The sequence below is a fragment of the Vulpes vulpes genome, chromosome 5 (genome assembly GCF_048418805.1).
Source record: "Vulpes vulpes isolate BD-2025 chromosome 5, VulVul3, whole genome shotgun sequence".
NCBI lineage: Eukaryota > Metazoa > Chordata > Mammalia > Carnivora > Canidae > Vulpes > Vulpes vulpes.
This window is the reverse complement of record NC_132784.1, coordinates 78,813,897-78,837,212: the sequence shown is the minus strand read 5'-3', so window position 1 is coordinate 78,837,212 and position 23,316 is coordinate 78,813,897. Positions and strand designations below refer to the sequence as shown.

Sequence of the window (23,316 nt, the reverse complement as noted above, 5' to 3'; positions counted from 1 at the left end):
TACACATTTGTATATTTCTAATTCTAACAACGATGGAAAAGTTTCATTGGGGAAGGTCTCACCATCTTGTGTTATTAGAGCTTCTGACTAACCAGATAGATAGGAAAGAGAAAAGGTTTGTGCTTGTCAACATGATGGGACCCATCTGGGATCCATTCATCTGACGTATGGAGACTACATCATAACTTCAAGAGGGGAAAGCTCACTAAAGCCACATCCCAGGACTGGAGTTACAAACATTATATATCTAGTGCTTTTGTCTATTCATATATTTCTTCAGCTACATCCAGGCTGAATGACGGACTGGGCTTTAAATCATGTGGATGTATAAAAATATTTCTCAGTTTAAATGTAGAGCCCCTTGAGGGGCACCTGGGTGGCTCAGCGGTTGAGCATCTGCCTTTGGCTCAGGTCGTGATCCTGGAGTCCTGGGATCGAATCCCTCATCGGGTGTCTCTGCTCTCTCTCTGTGTCTCATGAATAAATAAATAAAATCTTTTAAAAAAGAGAGAGAGAGATGCGAATATAAAACACATCTGTAGTTAATGAAATGTTCCATTATTTTATAGTCTTAAGACCATACAACTACTAAGGATATTTAAAATGAATGGAATTTTGTATATTTCACATAGCTTTGTTAGTGTCATGCTACTGCCACCACCCCCCCCCCCCCCCCTTAAGTCAGAAAACACCTTGTAGCTAGGTGGTCACCTTTCAGCCAATGAATCAAAATTTCCAATGCCACATGTCTTGATGTGACACACGGAGACAAACACAATCTTGCTTCTGTAGTACATCCTGTATAACCACAATCAATTTTTGAGTAAATATTCAGACCCAAATTGGGGATATTCTGAAAAAACATTGGCCTGTACTTTTCAAAAATGTCAATATCATAAATGAAAACAAAAATCTGAAAAACTGCCTCAGATTAAAGAAGACTCAAGAGATCACAATTAAGTATAAAGTGTGACAACAGACTCAAAGCTTAAAGAAAAACCACCATGAAGGACATTATTGGGATAATAAGAAAGACTTAAATATGGATTGTATCTTATAAGTATATTGTTAATTATATTGAGTTAATGCCAAGTTTTCTGAGCTTAATCATTGTCTGTGGTTATATAGGAAACTATCACTGTATTTATAAGATGCAGGCACTAGTTAGGGGCAAAAGGGTCAAGAAAAGAAAATGGGCCAAATGTTAACAATTGTGGCTCTAGATGAAGAGCACCTAGTGGCTCTAGATGAAGAGCACCTGGGGGTTCAGTTTACAACTTGACCTTTATTACATCTGAAATTCTCCAAACATATAATCTTTTTTTAAAAAAAGAGCTACTTAACATTAGAAATTTTCTGATTTTTTAAAATGAAATAAATGAACCAACAATATTCATCAACTTCTTTTTAGACCCCTTCATGTTAATTTTCTTTCCGGAACTTTCTGTGTATCATTCTAGGCTCAGATCAAATGCATTTCCGTAGTCTACAGTCATTACTCTCCTTTTTTGAGCTCAAATTGTGGCAGCTTGGGCCATTGGTTTCACTTTTAGGTTAGCTTCTGTATTTACTTGATATGATCTCATTACTTTTTAAATATTTTCTTGCTTTCTAGCATGAAAAACTTTCTATAATTAAAATAAAAAATCTTATCAAAAATCTGCCTTCAAACTCTCCCTCTTCGCTGATGACATGATACTCTACATAGAAAACCCAAAAGCCTCCACCCCAAGATTGCTAGAACTCATACAGCAATTTGGTAGCGTGGCAGGATACAAAATCAATGCCCAGAAATCAATGGCATTTCTATACACTAACAATGAGACTGAAGAAAGAGAAATTAAGGAGTCAATCCCATTTAAATTGCACCCAAAAGCATAAGATACCTAGGAATAAACCTAACCAAAGAGGTGAAGGATCTATACCCTAAAAACTATAGAACACTTCTGAAAGAAATTGAGGAAGACACAAAGAGATGGAAAAATATTCCATGCTCATGGATTGGCAGAATTAATATTGTGAAAATGTCAATGTTACCCAGGGCAATTTACACGTTTAATGCAATCCCTATCAAAATACCATGGACTTTCTTCAGAGAGTTAGAACAAATTATTTTAAGATTGGTGTGGAATCAGAAAAGACCCCGAATAGCCAGGGGAATTTTAAAAAAGAAAATCATAGCTGGGGGCATCACAATGCCAGATTTCAGGTTGAACTACAAAGCTGTGGTCATCAAGACAGTGTGGTACTGGCACAAAAACAGACACATAGATCAATGGAACAGAATAGAGAACCCAGAAGTGGACCCTGAACTCTATGGTCAACTAATATTCGATGAAGGAGGAAAGACTATCCATTGGAAGAAAGACAGTCTCTTCAATAAATGGTGCTGGGAAAATTGGACATCCACATGCAGAAGAATGAAACTGGACCACTCTCTTTCACCATACACAAAGATAAACTCAAAATGGATGAGAGATCTAAATGTGAGACAAGATTCCATTAAAATCCTAGAGGAGAACACAGGCAACACCCTTTTTGAACTTGGCCACAGTAACTTCTTGCAAGATACATCCACAAAGGCAAAAGAAACAAAAGCAAAAACGAACTATTGGGACTTCATCAAGATAAGAAGCTTTTGCACAGCAAAGGATACAGTCAGCAAAACTAAAAGACAACCTACAGAATGGGAGAAGATATTTGCAAATGACATATCAGATAAAGGGCTAGTTTCCAAGATCTATAAAGAACTTCTTAAACTCAACACCAAAGAAACAAACAATCCAATCATGAAATGGGCAAAAGACATGAAGAGAAATCTCACAGAGGAAGACATAGACATGGCCAACATGCACATGAGAAAATGCTCTGCATCACTTGCATCAGGGAAATACAAATCAAAACCACAATGAGATACCACCTCACACCAGTGAGAATGGGGAAAGTTAACAAGGCAGGAAACCACAAATGTTGGAGAGGATGCGGAGAAAAGGGAACCCTCTTACACTGTTGGTGGGAATGGGAACTGGTGCAGCCACTCTGGAAAATTGTGTGGAGGTTCCTCAAAGAGTTCAAAATAGACCTGCCCTACGACCCAGCAATTGCACTGTTGGGGATTTACCCCAAAGATTCAGATGCAATGAAACGCCGGGACACCTGCACCCCGATGTTTCTAGCAGCAATGGCCACAATAGCCAAACTGTGGAAGGAGCCTCGGTGTCCATCGAAAGATGAATGGATAAAGAAGATGTGGTTTCTGTATACAATGGAATATTACTCAGCCATTAGAAACGACAAATACCCACCATTTGCTTCGATGCGGATGGAACTGGAGGGTATTATGCTGAGTGAAGTAAGTCAATTGGAGAAGGACAAACAGTGTATGTTCTCATTCATTTGGGGAATATAAATAATAGTGAAAGGGAATAGAAGGGAAGGGAAAAGAAATGTGTGGGAAATATCAGAAAGGGAGACAGAACATAAAGACTCCTAACTAGGGGTGGTGGAAGGGGAGGAGTGTGGGGGGTGGGGGTGAATGGGTGACAGGCACTGAGGGGGACACTTGACGGGATGAGCACTGGGTGTTATTCTGTATGTTCGTAAATTGAACACCAATAAAAAATTAATTTATTAAAAAAATAAATAAAAATTACAATCTCAAAAAAAAAAATCTGCCTTCCCCAGACGTGAAATCGGTCATTTTTCCAACAAGTCTTTCGGTGTAAAAATGGTTTTAGAGACCAGAATCTCTATGAATCCAGATTGTCATCTGCAGAATCTGAAGAAACAGCATATATCTCACTGAATTGCTATAAATACTAAATGAGGTAATTTATATAAAGTACCGAGCAGTGTCTGATTTTTAGTAAATATGCAACATCTGCTTCCCCTTCTTTCTGCTCCTCCTCCTACTTCTTCTTTCACTAGAATAAAAGCATTCAGGGAACCCTTGAAGACAAGTGCGTCTATCAAGGAAAGAGAAGTACAGAAATCCTGCAGATGGGTTCAATAAAATGAGAACTGACCATTGGCCTTTGGATGCATGCAAGTGGAAGTTACTGGTAAACTCTGATGATGCCCCCTGAAAAAGTGAGGATGCCCAAAGCCTGACTGGAGGGTTCTAAGAGGAAATGGAGACACCACATACAGACAAACAGGAGCAAAGAAATGAAGTGATAGCTGACAAAGGAAATGGAATCAAGAGAAGTTATTTCTCTTAGGAAGGGATAAATCTTGTATGTTGGAGGGAATGACCCAATAAGAGCACGACAAATCAATGACTGTGGGAAAAGCAGGAAATGGCTGAAGTGGAATTCCTGAGAAGGTGAGTGGGGATGGCTTTAGGTGAAAGTAAGTAAGGTTCACTTGTATTAATTGGTAGGGTGGAAGAGGATGTGGCATAGATGGCGGGATGAGAGATACCCATCTGGCGGTAATCCATGGACTGGACGTTCTCTTTAAGCAGAAAATGTGTGAACCACCAGACTCTCCTTCCTGAGGGGCTGGAATTCTCTTAGGATATAGCCTAAATGTTACCTGGCCTGGAATCATCCACTTAATCATGATGTAAGAATTCAATGGAAGCCCTGTTACTACTGTGCCCAGACACCAGAGCTTGCACTGCCAACACCTCTGACTAAGAATATGAAACATAGGGGCGCCTGGGTGGCTCAGTGGTTGAGCATCTGCCTTTGGCTCAGGGAGTGATCCCGGGGTCCTGGGATTGAGTCCAGCATTGGGCTCCTCGAAGGGAGCCTGCTCTTCCCTCAGCCTATGTCTCTGCCTCTCTGTGTGTCTCTCATGAATAAATAAATAAAACCTTTAAAAAAAAAGAATATTAAGCATTGAGTAACCAGAGCTTCTTCCAGATGTGCATTTGCCCTGGTTTCGTGGACTTTCCTCACAGCAGGGTCCCCGGACGTCAGTCTTTGCTCCCACCTCAAATGAAGAAACCAAGACTGCCTCCTGTCCCCAAGCCAGATGAGACGTCAACCTCTTGGCATCTGCTCAAGGAAGAAAAAGAACTGCAAGAAGCAACTGAACACACCGATGAAGTACAAAATGAATTAGACTTCATGAACAAGCCAGTGAGGAGATTTAGAAAGTAGAGCAGAAATAAAACAAGCTCCACCAACCATGTTTTCAGAGGAGGTCCGAATCAATCGCCAAAACCCCCAAATATTTGTCAAACCACAACGACTGTCTGTATTGCTTGGGAAGGGGGATGAAGAGGTGCTGCATTATTTGCCAAGAGCTGAAGTGATAGAATTTGAACCTATTAAGGCAGTTTATGGAATAGATGTTTATTTTGATGAAAACCCTTACTTTGGAAAGAAAGTTCTTACCAAAGAACTTCATCGGAATGAGAGTGGTGACCCATCTTCAAAATCCACTAAAAGTCAAGTGGAAAAGATCTGATGAAACATTCAAGGCAAACACAGAACAAAGCCCACAGGAAGAGACAGCATGAGAACCAGACACCTTTTTCTCCTGGTTTCCTGACCATTCTGATGCAGGTGCAGATGAACTAGGAGAGGTCATCAAAGATGATAGTTGGCCAAACCCATTACAGTGCTACTTGGTTGCTGATATGGATGATGAAGAAGGAGAAAGAGAAGGAGAGGATGATGATGATATGAAGGATTGGAGGATGTTGATGAAGGAGATAAAGATGAAGAAGATGAAGAAGAAGAAGAAAGAAGAAGAAAGAAGATGATGGGGTGGGGGAAGAGGAGGATGAAGGAGAAAGTGACTAGTGGAACACCGGTGGATTTGAATCTTCCTTTTTAAATTTTCTCCAGTCCCTGGGAGCAAGTTGCAGCCTTCTTTTCCCCCCTCTCCTCTTCTGCTCATTTACCCTGTTTTTTGAAGTCTCTTTTCTCTCCTTTTATACCATCGTTCTCAATTTATTTCTGTTCAATGCTTTGAACAGAATACAGTGGGAAAAGAATGTTTTTATCCCTTTCTGTTCCAGGGGGTACATTTTTCCCCCTTTTTTATCTTTACCCTTTCCTGTCACAACAGAAACTTTATGGAATCAACACCCCTGTGCTCTGTGGGAAAAAAAGAAAAACTTTCTGCTTCCTTAGCTCTGCTAGAAGCCAGAGGGTGCTAGGCCCCTGTGTAGTAGTGCATAGAATTCTAGTTTTTTTCCTCCTTTCTCTATATGTTGGGCTTGGAGATTACACTGTGTCTCTATGTGAATATGGACAGTTAGCATTTATCAACATGTATCTGTCTACTTTCTCTCGTATAACATTTTTTAAAAGCTTTTAAAAATGGGGTTATAGAAGTCAGCAAAGGGTGGGTTTAGATGTTTGGGTAGGTTAGGTTGGCATTTTGACAACATGGCTTATCTTTGGGCATGTATAAATGTGATGTTTAATGGACATCCTTGCAGTTAAAGATGACACTTTAAAAATTAAAATAAAATTCCCCTCATTTTATTTTTTATTTTTAGAGAGAGAGAGAGAGTAGAGGGAGAAGGAGAGAGATCATGACCTGAGCTGAAACCAAGAGTTGGACAGTTAACCAACTGAGCCACCCAGGTGCCCCTAAAATAAAATTCTCTCCTAATGATGACTTGAGCCCTGCAACTCGATAGGAGAATCAGTAGAACCTGTGGGATCTTATTTGGAATTGACATTCTCTAGTGTAATTTTGTTCCTGTTTATTTTCAAATTCTCTTTTTGTTTCACTGGAAAGATAATGCTCAGATTTAAATGTTAAAAGTGTACAAATTGCTCTGTTATGATAAAACTAAATGTGTGGGAAAAAGTATTAAATGTTGCCACTAGAATCACTGCCAATATTCCCAAGCCCTCTGGCACCAGGCTGCTTACCCAATGTCAAGGGCAGTGCATATGGCTGGTGGAGTCTCTGTCTTGTGCCTGTGTCCTGGTTGTAAATGAGGCTAGGAGACCCTGTTTTCAGCACTTTCAACTACTTCAATATTGGAAGAGTGGCTTTGCAGTAGAGGGTGGGAACATGCTCCAAATGTTGAAAAAAAAAAAAAAAGGCTTTTACATTGGAGTATCTAAGATAGAATGACAAAGGTAAGAGGTAGTAAGCCCTCCCTCAACACACACTATCAAGGGGATGGAGTGACTGGGTGACAGGCACTGAGGGGGACACTTGATGGGATTAGCACTGGGTGTCATATTATATGTTGGCAAATCGAACTTCAACAAAAAAAATATATTTAAAAAATGATTAAATAAAATAAAGAATGAATTATTTTGAAACAAATTCCAGATATCATATCACTCTACCTGCAAATACTTCTCTATGTATCTGTAAAAAGATGATATTTGAAAATATACCCAATGTCATTAACACAGATAAACAGTTAATAATCTCTTGCTGTTAGAGAACACCCTGTAATTGCTCAATTTCCTATAAGCATCTCTTTCCGGTTGGTTTGTTTGAATCAAAATTCAAATAAGATATTTCACTCCTTTTTAAATCTCCTTTCAAACTATTTGTTGAAAAAAACTGTCCAGTAGACGTTTCCACATTCTGGATTTGTTTAATCTGTTCTTCTAAAGGCTCTATGTTGTTTAACCTGTTTTTCTACAATCTGCACTCTCCGCAAAATTAGACTGAGAATCTTGTCAGGGCCAGGTTTGATTCTATAGCAAGAGCACCACATAATTGTGGTTGTGCCCTTCCTACCGCATCACATTAGGAAGCACATAGAGTATGACCATGTCTCTTTTTATGATGGTCAGTATGGTGGGTCGTAACTTTTCATTAGACTTTTCCAACCATTATAAAGTTGCCCATCAGCTATTTACGATTTAGTTTTAGGAGCTATTGATGACATTCACCTGAGTGCATTAACAGCTACAAAACGGTGATTCTTTTTCTTAGATTGATAGGCTTTTTTTGTTTTGTTTTGTTTTGTTTTTTAGATTTTATTTAGAGAAGGAGAGAGAGAGTGTGGGGAAAGAGGGGCAAAGGGAGACTGTGGAGCTCGATCCCATGACCCTGAGATCATGACCTGAGCCAAAACAGTCAGATGCTTAACTGACTGAGCCCTCCCCACCCCTCCCTCCCTCCCCACCCCCCCCACCCCCACCCCCCGTGCCCTAATAGGTTTCATTTCTTAGAGCATTCTTGAGTAGAGTCAAGAATTTCCAGGTAATGCCGATGATGGTGTTTGGAGGATCAGCTTTTAAGAACCACTGCTCTGAATCAAAGTCTGTGCCCTGCCTCCACAGCACCATCTGGCCTTGAGTCAAGCTGGACCATCGATGCTGTTTCCTTCAAAACCCTGCTCCAGAGAGGTGCCATCCAACAGACAGCACAAGTCAGAACTGGTGATACTCTGATTCTATCATTCCTTCTGCATTCACTTCTGACTCCTTCTAGAAGAGCTGTCCCATAAGACTAGTTTGGTGAGAGAGCCTTAGCCCAGGAAAAGCATAAGCAATGCTTAACTCTTTCCCCTCATTTACCAGTTTTTAGAACAATGAGTTGGTTAGCAAAGATCCTTATACTTTTGGTATCATTATGAACCTCTGGGTTTTATCCTAGTCGAAAAGTTTCTATCCGTTGAATTCTTGGTCAGTGAGAGTCATGGGAGTGTCTGAGTCCTTTGACATGATCCCATTGTTCCTTGACATCTTCCTTTTCTTCGGGTTCAAAAAGATCTTCCAGGCAGATTTCATTCATTTCCTTTCTCAGACCTGAAAGCAGCCATTTCTGCAAGGGCAATGGTTTCTTTCACAGGCAAATTATCTTGGGAGATCTTAACCTAGGTTGGTTATTTCTGGCCTTTTTCCAGCTTGGACATACAAAATATGTGTGAGCTGAGAAAATGTCTTTGTGCTTTTTTTTTTTTTCCTAAGAGGAAAGTTCATCATGAATTCATACTGATATTTCCAATGCAAGTAGCAGATTACATGATTTTAATTTAATGTCTTTTTGTTTATCTGCAATTCTTCCCTCCTACAGGGAAAATCTTGGTTCCTAATAACATTAGTATAGTTATTTAGGCTATGAACATGTTTATTTAATTACCTAATCATGTACCTATGTGTGTATCCAAATATAGCTGCTACAGAACAACAATGTTAATATTATTAATAATGTTATTGCTGACAATTTTCTAATTTGTTATTTTGATTCTATTTATTTTTATCCTTGGGATAGATTACACTAAGGCCATATAATAAACTGCTCTGCTTTACAGTCAACTGGAATAATCTATCTCTATGGCTCAGCTGTCAGCTTCAAACATGGTTTGGTTTTGTCCCACTCCCTCCATCTGGATGACTCTCCACTTCTCCACTTAGGTCGGCCCGTCTGCAGTGACTAGGTTCAGAAATGCTGAGACCCTCCTCTGCAAGTGAGGCAGACTCACTGTACAGTTGCTGGGACCTGCTCGTCCATGCTGCTGGGACAAGCAGTGGCTGTTTTGGGCTCTACCCTCACTACCTCCACTCCACCCAAAATAAAGGACCTGTAATCAGAACGTAAGATGAAGAGCCTGGCAAACAAGAAGGTAGGTCAAGGCTCTCTGCCAAGCCCTACCTCGAGAAGAAAGAGCCTGTGGCTTCAGCAAGAAATCTTTTTCTGAGGGATTTCTCAGAACACTTTTTATAGACCTCAAGTCTAATATCTAGTTTCATTTTATTTTTTCTTTTTAAAGATTGTATTTATTCATGAGAGACACAAGGAGAGAGGCAGAGACACAGGCAGAGGGAGAAGTAGGCTCCCTGTGGGGAGCCCAACTTGGGACTTGATCCCGGGACCCCAGGTTCACGCCCTGAGCTGAAAGCAGAGACTCAATCACTGAGCCACCCAGGTGGCCCCATTTTATTTTTCTTAAACTATTTTTTTTATGATGTCAACCCTCAGTTGCTTTACACTATTGCCTTTTACTGCATATCTTTTACTTTTATCTTAAACATAACTAAGCGGGAAAGGATTAACTCAGCAGAGCTGGGCTGCTAGCACCCCACACATTCGCAAGCCAGCAGCTCTTGGCACCCCTCCTCTGAGCCCTTGGGCTGTCCAGCGTGATAAGCATATCTTTGTATATCTGAGACCTTGGTCTATGCCAGATTATTTATGCTAACAATGTGATTTATGGTAACCCTTCTTTTCATTCACCTCGGGGGTTGAGCTACACAGTTTGATCTCTGGGGCGGGACTCCATGCCTATATGACTGAATCCTAATAAAAATTCTGGATACTAAGACTCAGGTGAGTTTCCCGGTTGGCAAGAATTTGTATGTGCTGTCACGCATCACTGGTGGAAGAACAAGGCACTGTCTATACAACCTCCCTGGCAGGGAACAACTAGAACCTCATGCCTGCTTCACCTGGATTTGGCCCTCTGTGGCTTTTTTCCTTGGCTGATTTTAATCTGTATCCTTTTAGTGTAATAACCATAACCATGAATAAAACAACTTTTCTGAGTTCTGTGAGTCCTTCTAACAAATCGCTGAACCTGAGAGTATATAAGGGACCCCTGACACAATACTTTTCTTAATTTTGCTTCAACTTTGTGACATAACAAATACATATATTTGATCTCTATCCCCAGTTCCTGGCACTGAGCTCCTAAAACTCGTGGAATTTCTTAATGGGTGGGGTAATGAGATGTATTGTTATTCGTAACAACCCCCTCTCACACATACCTGAGTTTCTGCCAATAAGGTGACTTAAGGTGGGCCCGTTGATACATTGTAAGGAGAGAGCTGGTTGCCAGAGGAACCAACTCTGTGATGAGCAAGTCAGAAACTTCATTCTCATTCTCTCCTCTAGGGGGGGCAAAGAAGCTGCAGACTGAGTTTAATTACCACTGGCCAGTGATTTAACCAGTTATGCCCATGTAATGGAACTTCCATAAAAACCTCTAAATGTGGGGCACCTGTGGGGCTCAGCAGTTGAGCATCTGCCTTTGGCTCAGGGCATGATCCTGGGATCAAGTCCCACATGGGGCTCCCCACAGGGAGCCTGCTTCTCCCTTTGCCTATATCTCTGCCTCTCTCTCTGTGTGTGTCTCATGATAAATAAATAAATAAAATCTTAAAAAAAAAAAAAACGGAATGACAGGACCTGGAGAATTTTCTGTTTGGTGAACATAACCACATGCCAAAAGGGTGGTGTACCCCATTGCCACAGGGACACAAGCTTCCATGCTCAGGATGCTTCTGGATCATTCCGCTCCCTATGGGCACCTTCATCTGGCTCTTCATTTGTATCTTCTACAAGAAATCAGTAAACAGAAATAAAGTGGCTTCCTGAGCTTTGTGAGCCATTCTGGCAAATTATCGAGGCTGAGGAGGGGGTCACAGGAAGATCTGATTTCTAGCCAACCTGTCAGAAGGACAGGTGCCCGGGACTTAGGACTGCCCTCTGACCCATGGGTCTTCACCAACTCTAGGTAGTGTCAGAACTGAACTGAGTTGCTGGACGTCCAGCAGGCACCAGAGAGGGCTGACGCAGTGATGCTGCAAATGACCCCACACAGTTGGCGTTGGGAGGAAAGGGAAAACGCTCTCAGTGGATGTTGGAAGGGATGTGAATGAAAGCAGCTGAAGCTTTTCATCCAATTTGAGTGTAGGCTTTGGAATCAGACGTCCTGGGCTGGGATCCCATCTTCGCCACTCATTGGCTGACCCCAAAACAGCTGTTTTATCTGTCAGGCCTCCAGGCCATTATCCTCTCAAGTGGGAATAACTGCTTTTATTCTCTCTGAGTTCTTGTGAGGAGTGTGTGAGATCCACTGAAGCGCTCATACAGTACCTCATGTGTAACCACTGAAACCACAGCCTAATTACAGTTATTGTCATGAATAAATGCTATTTTCCTGATTCCTCTCCTTTTTTTTTCTTTTTTGATCTTACTATTGCTGAATTTTATTTAAATTTTGCCCTCTTGGGGCAGCTGGGTGGCCCAGCTGGTTAAGCAGCCGACTCTTGGCTTCTGCTCAGATCATGATCCCAGGGTCCTAATATCAAGCTCCGCATTGGGCTCCACCCTCAGCTCGGAGTCGGCTTGGGATTCTCTCTCCTGTCCCTCCCGATTGTGCATGTTCTCTCTCTCTCTCTCTAAAACAAATAAATCAATCTTTTAAAAAAAAATTTGCTCTCATGAACATTTTTTTCTCCTCCTGTTTTTGGATGCTTTACAACGTTTGTTTTAATGTCACCATTTTAATTTCTTCTTCTCTGCTATACTGCAATTTCTAGTTTTAAGCCTGCCCTAACTTGGCATGACTACTCTCTTGTGTTCTTTTGGTTGTCGGTTCTTTTTCAGCCCTGACTGCGGTCGGTCTCTAGAATGGTTGTCAGAACACGAGTATGAGAAAATGTAAACAGTAGAGGGTTCACATTATAAAAGATGGTTTCGAACAAGGAAGAGAGAGAGGGAGAGAGGCTCCTCCTTGCTCCCCCACTATCTCTGAAAACAGATGTCTTAGGCCAAAGTTCCCAGCCTGTTTCAAAATGTGTTGTCAAACAACAACAAGTCTCATTCCAGAAACTCAGGAGCATGATGAGCACACACTCCCCTGCTGCCTGCCCAGGGCACATCTGATCAGTTGGGACGGGTGTGCTTTCAGCCCTCTTGCTAACGACTCGTGTGGCCCAGTGCCTGTCGAGTGGCTGGATTTCGGGCAAAAGCTGACAGACTACAACGCCTGTGACAGGAGTGAGCCTCACATGGAGCCAGCCGTCTAGGGACAGCCCTGACGCGTATCTGTCCCAGAGCGTATACTGGGGCCAGGCAGCTGACTCTTATTTATCCCCCCTCCCCATTTCCAATGTCATGGCTGTTTCCTTTACCCTGACAGAATCAAAGGTGGATGCTCTAGAGTGTGGCAGTACTGAGCTCCCCTCACTCCTGCTACCTCTGTGGGGGTCTCTGAAGGGCAGGATGGTTTAGGTGCATCACCTTGTTTGCAGTTTTCTCAAGCCTGCAGCTCCTGGACCAGGCAATGTAGGCCTGAGAGAGAAATACAAACCATATGGGAACGCCTGGGTGGCTTAGCAGTTAAGCTCCTGCCTTCGGCCCAGGGCGTGATCCTAGAGTCCCAGGATCAAGTCCCACATCGGCTCCCTGCGTGGAGCCTACTTCTCCCTCTGCCTGTGTCTCTGCCTCTCTCTCTCTGTGTTTCTCATGAATGAATAAACAAAATTAAAAAAAAAAAAAAAAAGAAAGACAAACCATATGGTAAATTCACCAAGCCCCTCTGTTATGCTGATAAACGCTGGCTCTCCTGCAGCCTTCCTATCATACTCCTCCAAGGGGACACACCAGAAGGGGGACCCCCAACGCAGTTTGCTGGCCTCGCCCAAGGGAAAAGGGTCTCCAGTGGTGAACGTGCTGTACATAGACTCTGGCCCTGACAGCCTGGGTATGAATTTATTTCAGGATTTACTCACAGGCATCGGATGCTCCCTATGTCTGATTCTCCCAGTGATTCGGACTGCTTCAAGTTTAGGGTACAATCTTCCATGTAAGGACTCATTAACCTGCAGGTGCTGGTAGATGGGTGGCCTAAGTTTAACCAGTCATCCTCCACCCACAAGAGCAGGTATGAGTGACTGTTCTTTTATTGAAACCTGAGCTCATTCCTCTAAGATATTTACGCCAGAGCTAAAAAACAAAACAAAAACAAAAATAGATTCCCCCAATGTTCTAAGTCCCTTCTATTTCTTTTTCTTTTTCTAACCCATCTGGGAGATGACATATGACCTTGATCACTACACCAACACTTAGCAAGTCTATTTTAAGCATCCAGGGGATTGGGGCGCCTGGGTGGCTCGGTCTGTTGAGCATCTGTCTGAGTCTTGATTTCAGCTCAGGTCATGATCTTGGGGTCGTGGGATCCAGCCCCTGGTCAGATTCCAAGCTCAATGAGTCTGCTTGAGATTCTCCCTCTGGCCTCCACTGCTCCCTTTCTCTCTCTCTCTCTCAAATAAGTAAATCCTTACACATCCAGGGGATTTATAAGAGGTCCCTCCCTGGCTAGGCATCAGTAACTGGAAGCAGCATTTGCAGATTCAAGATGAGGGCACAAAAAAAAAAAAAGATGAGGGCACGTTCAGGGCCATTTGTGGGAACAAGATGGGTCCAGTGGGAGCACAGCCCTTGGCCAAAAAGGTGGAAGCATTAAATTCTGTGATGAGGCTGCCCTACCAATAACTTTTCTGCTAGAACATTCTTCTTTCTGCTCTTTGTCTAAGTCCTATTTGTCCTTCAGGGTTTAGCATAAAGCCCATTTGCCCAACAGATTGAAGAACTGAAGGGACAGGAAGTCAGTCCTAAGGTGTACTTCATGAAGCAGACCATTGGGAACTCCTGTGGTACCATCGGGCTTATCCATGCAGTGGCCAATTACCACGACAAACTGGAGTTTGAGGATGGGTCAGTCCTAAAACAGTTTCTTTCTGAAACGGAGAAGCTGTCCCCTGAAGACCGAGCAAAATGCTTTGAAAAGAATGAGGCCATTCAGGCAGCCCATGATGCCGTGGCACAGGAAGGCCAATGTCGGGTAGATGACAAAGTGAATTTTCATTTTATTCTGTTTAACAACGTGGATGGCCATCTCTATGAACTTGATGGACGAATGCCTTTTCCAGTAAACCATGGCACCAGTTCAGAGGACTCCTTGCTGCAGGATGCCGCCAAGGTCTGCAGAGAATTCACTGAGTGTGCGCAAGGGGAGGTCCGCTTTTCTGCTGTGGCACTCTGCAAGGCAGCCTAATGCCCGGGGGGGGGGGACATAGCTTTTGTCCCCCCTCTTCCCTTCTATGTGAAACCTACCCCCTCCTCCCAACTAATGCAGTCTAAAATGCTTCAGTACTTGTGGAACACAGCTGTTCTCCTTTGGTTCTGCAGATATGCTCTTACCCTCAGCCACACCCAAGCACTAGCAGAGCTCAGCTGTCGATCAAGCAAAGTTTGGTATAAGCTTCAGATGGAGAAGCATTTTCCTCCCAACGTATGTATTGTACCTCAATAGCTAATGTTTAAATGGCTCCTTCGGTTTGCATCTGTAAGTTAAGGCCTTGGATGTGGTTTGTTTGTCAAAGAAAGAAAGAAAGAAAGAAAGAAAGAAAGAAAGAAAGAAAGAATTTTTTTTTCAAGATTTATTTATTCATGAGAGACACAGAGAGAGAGAGGCAGAGACACAGGTAGAGGGAGAAGCAGGCTCCGTGCAGGGAGCCTGACGTGGAACTTGATCCTGGGTCTCCAGGATCATGCCCTGGGCTGAAGGTGGCGGTAAACTGCTGAGCCACCCAGGCTGCCCTGTGATCTAGATTTAAGAGGAAACCAGATAGTGCTCTGGGCAGAGCTAGCCTCTTGGGGCAACTTCTTCTGAGTCCGTGGATCCACCCCTGCCGCTGGGGACCTGCACCCAAGGGCCTCTCCTGGCTCTGCCTTCCAGGATTCCCCCTACCTCTCCTCCAGCTTGTGGATAAGGCCTGCCTTGGCCCACTACATTGGCTCCCGGGGCCAGACAGACCCAGCACTTGCCCCAGCTGGGATGCCCATCCTGCCTTCCCTGCCAACCTCTTGCCTAACCTCTTACCTCACAGCTGCACTGTAGGTTCCCTCCACCCCCATATGCATTCCTCCCCGGCCACTGTGCAGGGTCCACAAGCGTGTATATGCACACTGGGCTCCCACCCCTCGAGTGGGAGACATTTCTTCCCATCCCCTGGAAGAGTGTGCATGTGGCCCAAATGTGGAGCAGACCCCAGACGGGCAGCAGCTGGAGGTCTCAGAGCAGCCTCCCTCCTGCAGGGAGCTGTGAGCAGTGCACCACCACTGATGCCTCTCCAAAGGTTGTGAATGTGAATTTTTCTTTCTTTCTTGAATCATTTCTTCCAAATGGACCCCCAAGCATGGAAATCTTGAGTTACAGGAGAGTACGTACAACGTCCTGTCTTATACAAGAGGCCCTTCAAGGGACTGCCCACTGAACAAAGGAACTGGGGCAGTTCCCCTGCTCTTTCCCCTTCCTCCCTGAGTCCCGCACATTCCGTGCGGAGGCAGGAGTTGAAGGACACCACCGATATATGACATTCTGGGAAGAGTCAAATCCAGGCAGAGGAAATCTGTGCCGTGTGCATATTGTGCCAAAGGCAAAAAGAATCATTTCAAAGAGGAAGGAAAGCCCAACACATGCCACAGCGTGGAGGAACCCTGAAAGATTTCTTCTAAGTGAAAAGAGCCAGTCCAAAAAAGACGAGCACTGGATGATTCCACTCGCCCGAGTTACTGAGAGCAGTCAGATTCCCAGAAACACAGAGGACTGTGGTGTAAGGGGCGTGTGGCTTCTGTTCTGTAAGATAAAAAAAAAGTTCTAGACATTGCACAACAACGTGAAGAGACTTCACCCTAATGAACTAAGCAGTCAGAAATGGTTCCAATGGTCAATTTTACGCTCTGTGTTTTTTTTTTTTTAACCACATTTGGGATGAGACCGTTTTTCAGGCCGCTCCCTAGCACAACCCGCCTGCCGGATGCGGCTGTCTGCACTGCCCTCTGCTGCTCGCTGGTGCCCCTGCAGCAGGGAGCGCCCGGCTTCTAGAACAAAATCAAATGCTTTGCATTCCAGGAGCCTTTTATTGTATGGTCACTGGTGGCTTTTAAAGCAGCCACAATGAGATACCACCTCACACCAGTGAGAATGGGGAAGATGAACAAGACAGGAAACAACAAATGTTGGAGAGGATGTGGGGAAAGGGGAACCCTCTTACACTGTTGGTGGGAATGGGAACTGGTGCAGCCACTCTGGAAAACTGTGTGGAGGTTCCTCAAAGAGTTAAGAATAGACCTGCCCTACGACCCAGCAATTGCACTGTTGGGGATTTACCCCAAAGATTCAGATGCAATGAAATGCCGGGACACCTGCACCCCGATGTTTCCAGCAGCAATGGCCACAATAGCCAAACTGTGGAAGGAGCCTCGGTGTCCATCGAAAGATGAATGGATAAAGAAGATGTGGTTTATGTATACAATGGAATATTCCTCAGCCATTAGAAACGACAAATACCCACCATTTGCTTCGACGTGGATGGAACTGGAGGGTATTATGCTGAGTGAAGTAAGTCAATCGGAGAAGGACAAACATTATATGGTCTCATTCATTTGGGGAATATAAAAATTAGTGAAGGGGAATAAAGGGAAAGGAGAGAAAATGAGTGAAAATATCAGTGAGGGTGACAAAACATGAGACCCCTAACTCTGGGAAATGAACAAGGGGTGGTGGAAGGGGAAGTGGGCAGGGGGTTGGGGTGACTGGGTGATGGGCACTGAGGGGGACACTTGATGGGATGAGCACTGGGAGTTATGCTATATGTTGGCAAATTGAACTCCAATAAAAAAAATAAAAAATAAATGAAGCAGGCAGAAAATATGCTCATGGCGGGGGAAAATTCAGTCAGAGGTGTGCTTCATAAATTGAGGGGCTGAAAGCCACTCCATCCTTCATGTTTGTCCCTGTGACTGTACCTCCACATCCTCTCAGCCGTTCTTCCAATCTCTAACAGATAAACCATATGATTTTATAGAATGAGACTTATTTAGAGGTTCAATCCAGAGTCCCCATCAGCTTGAACTCAGGGTGAGAAAGGCCATAAGACCCCATCTGGAATCCAGGCTCCCTGCACCAACCCTGACTTGTATACTACATATAAGCCCACCCACCAGACTAAGAGTCTCCCAAACCCCTCAGCCTTAACTGGTATAATCTTGGTTCAATTCCTCTTTGTTTTCCTCCTCCCGTTCATGTTCACAGATGTTTACAGAAAGGAAGTTCAAGGAGATTGAGTCATTTGTCCAAGGTCACAGAGCCATGGAGTGCAAAGCTGTATCCCAAACCCAGTTCTGCCAAACTCTTCCTTTTTAGTTCATTCTTTTCCTTGTTGCCTCTTCCCCCTTTCTCAAGCAGAACGATCTCCTTCATCCTTATTTTTAAAAATAACTACAGTTAATAACACTTATGATTCTGTTGAAAGTGTTTTCTTTCTTCCTCTGTGGTATTATTTAAGACCATTTTGCAGCTTCCTTCCTTCCTCTCTTCCTCTCTCCTTCCCTCCCTCCCTTCCTGTATTTCCTTCCTAACTATGCATTGAGAGACAATGAGAAAGGTGGGAAAATGAGGCCCCCCCCCCACAGGGCCAATATTTAGCCAGTAACCTCAGGAAGGCCATTTCCACCCCCTGTGGGCTCTGATGGGCTGGGATTGCAAAGTGCATGGTATTAAGTATTTGGTTATTCCTCTGCTTATCCACAAGGGTAACTGTATGTGTGTCCCTTGGAATGCTCAAGTGGAATAAGGATGGCGGGGGTGGGGCTGCTGTGAGGCAGGGTGGGGCATGGGGTGTGGGGCCAGGAGGCAGGGACTCCAGCCAGGATCCAGCCCTGCTACAATCTCTTCTGTGTGACCTTGTGCACCCGTTACTTTCCCTGGGAATCAATTTCTCTGTGGGTAAAAGGAAAGTGTGTATGGCCTGGTACCATTTTTGTAAAAGAAGACAGTGTGCATATATGTGCTTGTCACATGTGTGAAGAGATGTCCCCCTGTTCACACGGTGATCCCTGGGGAGTGGAACTGGCTGAAGGAGATCTTTTTCACTTTATCTAACCTCTTTACTCTTTGAATTTTCTGTAACAAGCATTTGTTGAAATGTTTTTCAATATCTAAGAAAGTCCTATTTGCTCCTGTTTTGCAGGAAGTCACACTTCTTATCCGAGGTCACAGAGCCTTGGTATCTAACTCAAGGCTGTCCTGCCTGCGTGTTCCTTATGCTGCCTCGGAACAGTCTGGGGATGTGACCCCCTAGTCCCCAAGGCCTCAGCAAATGCTGCCCAGCGCTGGTAACAAAACATCTTCAGGGGCACCTGGGTGGCTCAGTGGGTTAAGCATCTGCCTTCAGCTCAGGTCATGATCTCAGGGTCCTGGGATGGAGCCCCGTATCCAGTTCCCTGCTCCGCAAGAAGCCTGCTTCTCCCTCTCCCTCTGCCTGCCAGTCCCCCTGCTTGTGTTCTCGCTCTTTCTCTCCCTGTCAAATAATTAAATAAAATCTTTAAAAAAAAATCTTCAGAATTTTCCTTGCCCCCTTCCTGCTTGCATCTGATCCCTATCAGCAAATGCTTAGCCACCACTCAGCCAAAGCATGTTTATCTTCTCCTGTGTCCATTGCTATAAAATGCCAAATTCTGCCCCAAATCCTGGGAAAGAGCTATCACCAAACACGATGAATTTCCAGACTCCCTTGGATTTATAGTGACACAAGGTGTTTGTTCTTAAGTCACAAGCCCCAGGGACTGAGCAGGATGTGGTAAGCAGCATGATTACTTGTCCCTGTCATAGGAAGAAGCTACACCAACAGGGGAAAAAGGCTTTACTGTCTTCCCAGAGAACAGTCTTCTCTCTGGCAAATAATCCATCCCAAACTGCCTTATGAGAAATCAATTATACTTTTTAATAAAAGAATGCAAAAATAGATATTGGAAGGAACCACACGAAACGTTGGATTCAGACCATCCTGGGTGCAAATCCAAACCTTGAACAAGTCACTTAACCCACTTTACTAAATGGACACCTTATCTTGTGCCAGGCACTCTGCTGCGCATTTTACACTAACAGCTCAAGCCTGAAGAGATTCGTATTGTTCTCAATGTATAACAGATGAGAGAAGTGGGACTCTGGGAAGAAAGCCACGATGTGGGAGGGCTCAGCTGATAAAACTGCTAAGGCCCAGATTCCAACTCATATCGGGACATCAAGACCAGCACCCATTCCTCTGGATGATGCACCCACTCCCACACACGGTGGGAAGAAAAGACTTGCTCCAAGCACACCGTGGAAACCAGGGCTACCCAGGAGTGACTCCATGGGGTCAAGTGATCCTAAATCCAGACCCTGACACTGCCTAGGAAGGGCTGGCACAGATCAGTGGATGAAAACTGTGCTTTGGTGCTCCATGAACCTAGATTCAAATACTGGCTCCAAGGTGTGCCTAACTGTGGCCCTGGTACTTTACCTGACTTCTCCCAGCCTCAGATTCTTCTCATGTAAAAGGCAACTGGTAAGAGGTTAGCCTAGGGTTATACAGCAGCTCGCCCAGAGTCACAGTTAGGGGAGCTCCTGATCCCACAAATGGGGCACCCCTGGGGAGCTCCCCGCTGGGAAGGAGGATTGAAATTCTTGGACCCTGGGCTATTTATGGAGATGCTACACCCCCTTCAGAAGCTCTGCCCTGCCCATACACCAGGGCTCTGGGACGTGGACACAGCCGCCTCACTTCTTAGAGCTACTATGAGCCCGCCTCAGCCAGAAAGGGGGTCCTTTCTGGAATACCTGCCCAGGGCCCACAAGGAAGGAAATCAGCCTGCAGCAAATGTGACCTCCCAGCCAAGGTGCCTCATACACAAGCTGCCCAGGTCAAAGGGGGAAAGACCCAGCTTTCCAGGCTGTGCCCTAGGGCCACCTCCTCACTCAGTGTAATAGCAGCAGCAGCAGGGCCCCGCCTGCACCGTGTGGTCAGGAGCCGGTGAGACTAAAATGCCTGGTGCAGGGATGCCTGGGTGGCTCAGCGGCTGCCCGTCTGTCTTCGGCTCAGGGCGTCACTCCGGAGTCCCAGGATCGAGTCCCACATCAGGATCCTGGCATGGCACCTGCTTCTCCCTCTGCCTGTCTCTCTCATGAATAAATAAATAAAATCTTTAAAAATAAAAATAATAATAAAAAATAAAATCCTCGGTGCCCAATAAATGAGATTTGATTTTCTTCACAGAGCTCAATTGGAAGGGTCCTGGGGCCTGCTCTCCAGCAGCCTAGCTCAGCTGTCCCTGGTCCAGCGCGAAGCCGGAGTTTCACTCCTCCTGGTGCTTCTGATCTGGGCCATTCTTGCTGCCCCCCCCCCCCCAACTTCAAGGAGGGCAGCCTAGGAGAAGCTAACTCCCTGGGGAGAGGCCTAAGTCCTGCCGAGTCACCGCCCCGTGTTTGGACATACTTGGCTCCCAGGCCCTGGACTTGCTGAGGGGCAGGGCGCGGCCGCCCTGGGCTTGGGGGGGGGACTGGGACGGCCTCCCCGCGCGGGCTGGGCGGGCGCGGCTTCTCCGGGCGCCCCAGCACCCAAGCGGCGAGACGCTCACCCCAGACCGCGTGCACGTGGGAGGCCCGCGCCACGCTCACGGCCCACGGGGCGGCGCCACAGCTGCGCGGCCTCCGTCCCCCGCCCGCCCCCCTCCTCCCCCGCCCCGCCCTGCGCTCCGCCTTCCGCCCCCCCCCCCCCCCCCCCGCAGCATCCGCTCGCCCCGCGCGCGCAGGGCCGGGGAGGCTGCAGCGTCCTGCCCCGCGGGCACCGGGTAGGGGAGCGGCGGCGAGGGAGCAGCCCCGCCACGTGCCCGCCGCCGCGTTTCCCCGCGCGGTCCCGGCAGAAGTCAGCCCGCAGGGGCGGCGGAGGCTCCGGCCCTTCCCCGCCCCCGGGGGCTCAGGCGGACTCCCCCCTGGCCCCCCGCAGACCTAGTGCCCACTCGGACCCAGAGCTCAGCGCCGGCCCCCCCCAGGGCTTACCGCTGGCTCATCCCCCCCAGCTCAGCGCCGGCTCCAGCCCCCCGCTCAGCGCCGGCTCCAGCCCCCCGCTCAGCGCCGGCTCCCCCCCCCCCCCCCCCCCCCCCCGCTCAGCGCCGGCTCCCTCCCCAGCTCAGCGCCGCCTACCCCCCAGCTCAGCGCCGGCTCCCCCCAATCCCCCCCCGCTCAGCGCCGGCTCCCCCCACCCCCCCCCCGCTCAGCGCCGGCTCCCCCCACCCCCCCCGCTCAGCGCCGGCTTCCCCCCCCCCCGCCCCCCCGCTCAGCGCCGGCTCCCCCCCCCAGCTCAGCGCCGGCTCCCCCCCCCAGCTCAGCGCCGGCTCCCCTCCTCCCCCGCTCAGCGCCGGCTCCCCTCCTCCCCCGCTCAGCGCCGGCTCCCTCCCCAGCTCAGCGCCGGCTCCCCCCCCAGCTCAGCGCTGCCTCCCCCCCAGCTCAGCGCCGGCTTCCCCCCCCAGCACAGCGTCGCCTCCCCCCCACCCTCGCTCAGCGCCTCCTCCCCAGCTCAGCGCCGCCTACCCCCCAGCTCAGCGCCGGCTCCCCCACCCAGGGCTCAGCGCCGGCTCAGCGCCGGCTCCCCCCCCAGCTCAGCGCCGGCTCCCCCCCCAGGGCTTACCGCTGGCTCATCCCCCCCAGCTCAGCGCCGGCTCCCCCCCCAGGGCTCAGTGTCGACTCCCCCCCAAGGCCTAGTGCGGGCTCCCCGCCCCCAGAGCCCCCAGAGCCCCCAGGCTGCACAGTGTGCAGTGAGCCTCTTCGAGAGTCCTGTTCGCAGGCGGTCCGCACCCCAGCCGGGTCCCCGGGGCCTGCCCCTGCTGCTTCCACCCACCGGGGGTGCTCCTTGGCGACCTCAAGGTGTGTGTCAGCGGTGACTCAGACCTGGCTGCAGCCCAGGCCGCCCCCTTTGGGGTGCCTTCAGCAGCCAGGTGGGACAGCCCCTGGCGGGCCTGGTGAGCCCAGGGCCCCTGAGGGAGATGTCCTACCAGGACAGCCGCACCACCCCGTGAAGTGCCCCCCAGTACAGCCAAGGGTTGCCTCAGTGATGACCGCCACATCCTCTCCTGCCTCGGGGCTGGGCCCGTTGGACCTGTAGCGTACAGCTAACCGGATGTCTTCATTTCTTTTCAAGACCCCCCCCCCCCCCCCCCCCCCCCCCCCCGCTTAAAAGCAGCAGCAGGGATCCCTGGGTGGCAGAGAGGTTTGGCGCCTGCCTTTGGCCCAGGGCGCGATCCTGGAGACCCGGGATCGAATCCCACGTCGGGCTCCCGGTGCATGGAGCCTGCTTCTCCCTCTGCCTGTGCCTCTGCCTCTCTCTCTCTCTGTATGACTATCATAGATAAATTAAAAAAAATAAAAATAAAAATAAAAAAAGCAGCAGCAGCACCCCCAGGCTCTCTGTCCTGGTTGAGTCCAGTGGTCAGCAATCAGGGTGAGACTGACCTGTCCCTAGGGGCCAAGCTCTCCAAGCCAACCTAGCCTGGGTCCCCAGAATGCGGGCCATCGCTGGCATCTGGGTGGACACCATTGTGGCTGTGGTGGCTCTTGCTCTGGGCATAAGCTCTGGCTTCAGTTGCTGCAAGGGGCTACCCAGGCCACTGCAGAGTCCATCGCAGTCTGAATGCATAGATAATGACAAGAATACTGTCCAAACTTTAAAATAACCAAACAGGACTGGTGCATCATCGCTAATTAAGGTTTTAGCCCATTCTCTCCCTTCTACCACCTGCATAACAAGTCAGATAGCCAAGCACAGG

General features: G+C 47.1%; 2 pseudogenes; both read left to right on the top strand.

Annotated features, from left to right (window-relative positions):
• Positions 1–4,868: 4,868 nt before the first annotated feature.
• On the top strand, positions 4,869–5,756 carry LOC112930521 (protein SET-like; annotated as a pseudogene).
• Positions 5,757–9,484: 3,728 nt separating this feature from the next.
• On the top strand, positions 9,485–14,740 carry LOC112930522 (ubiquitin carboxyl-terminal hydrolase isozyme L1 pseudogene; annotated as a pseudogene).
• Positions 14,741–23,316: the final 8,576 nt, after the last annotated feature.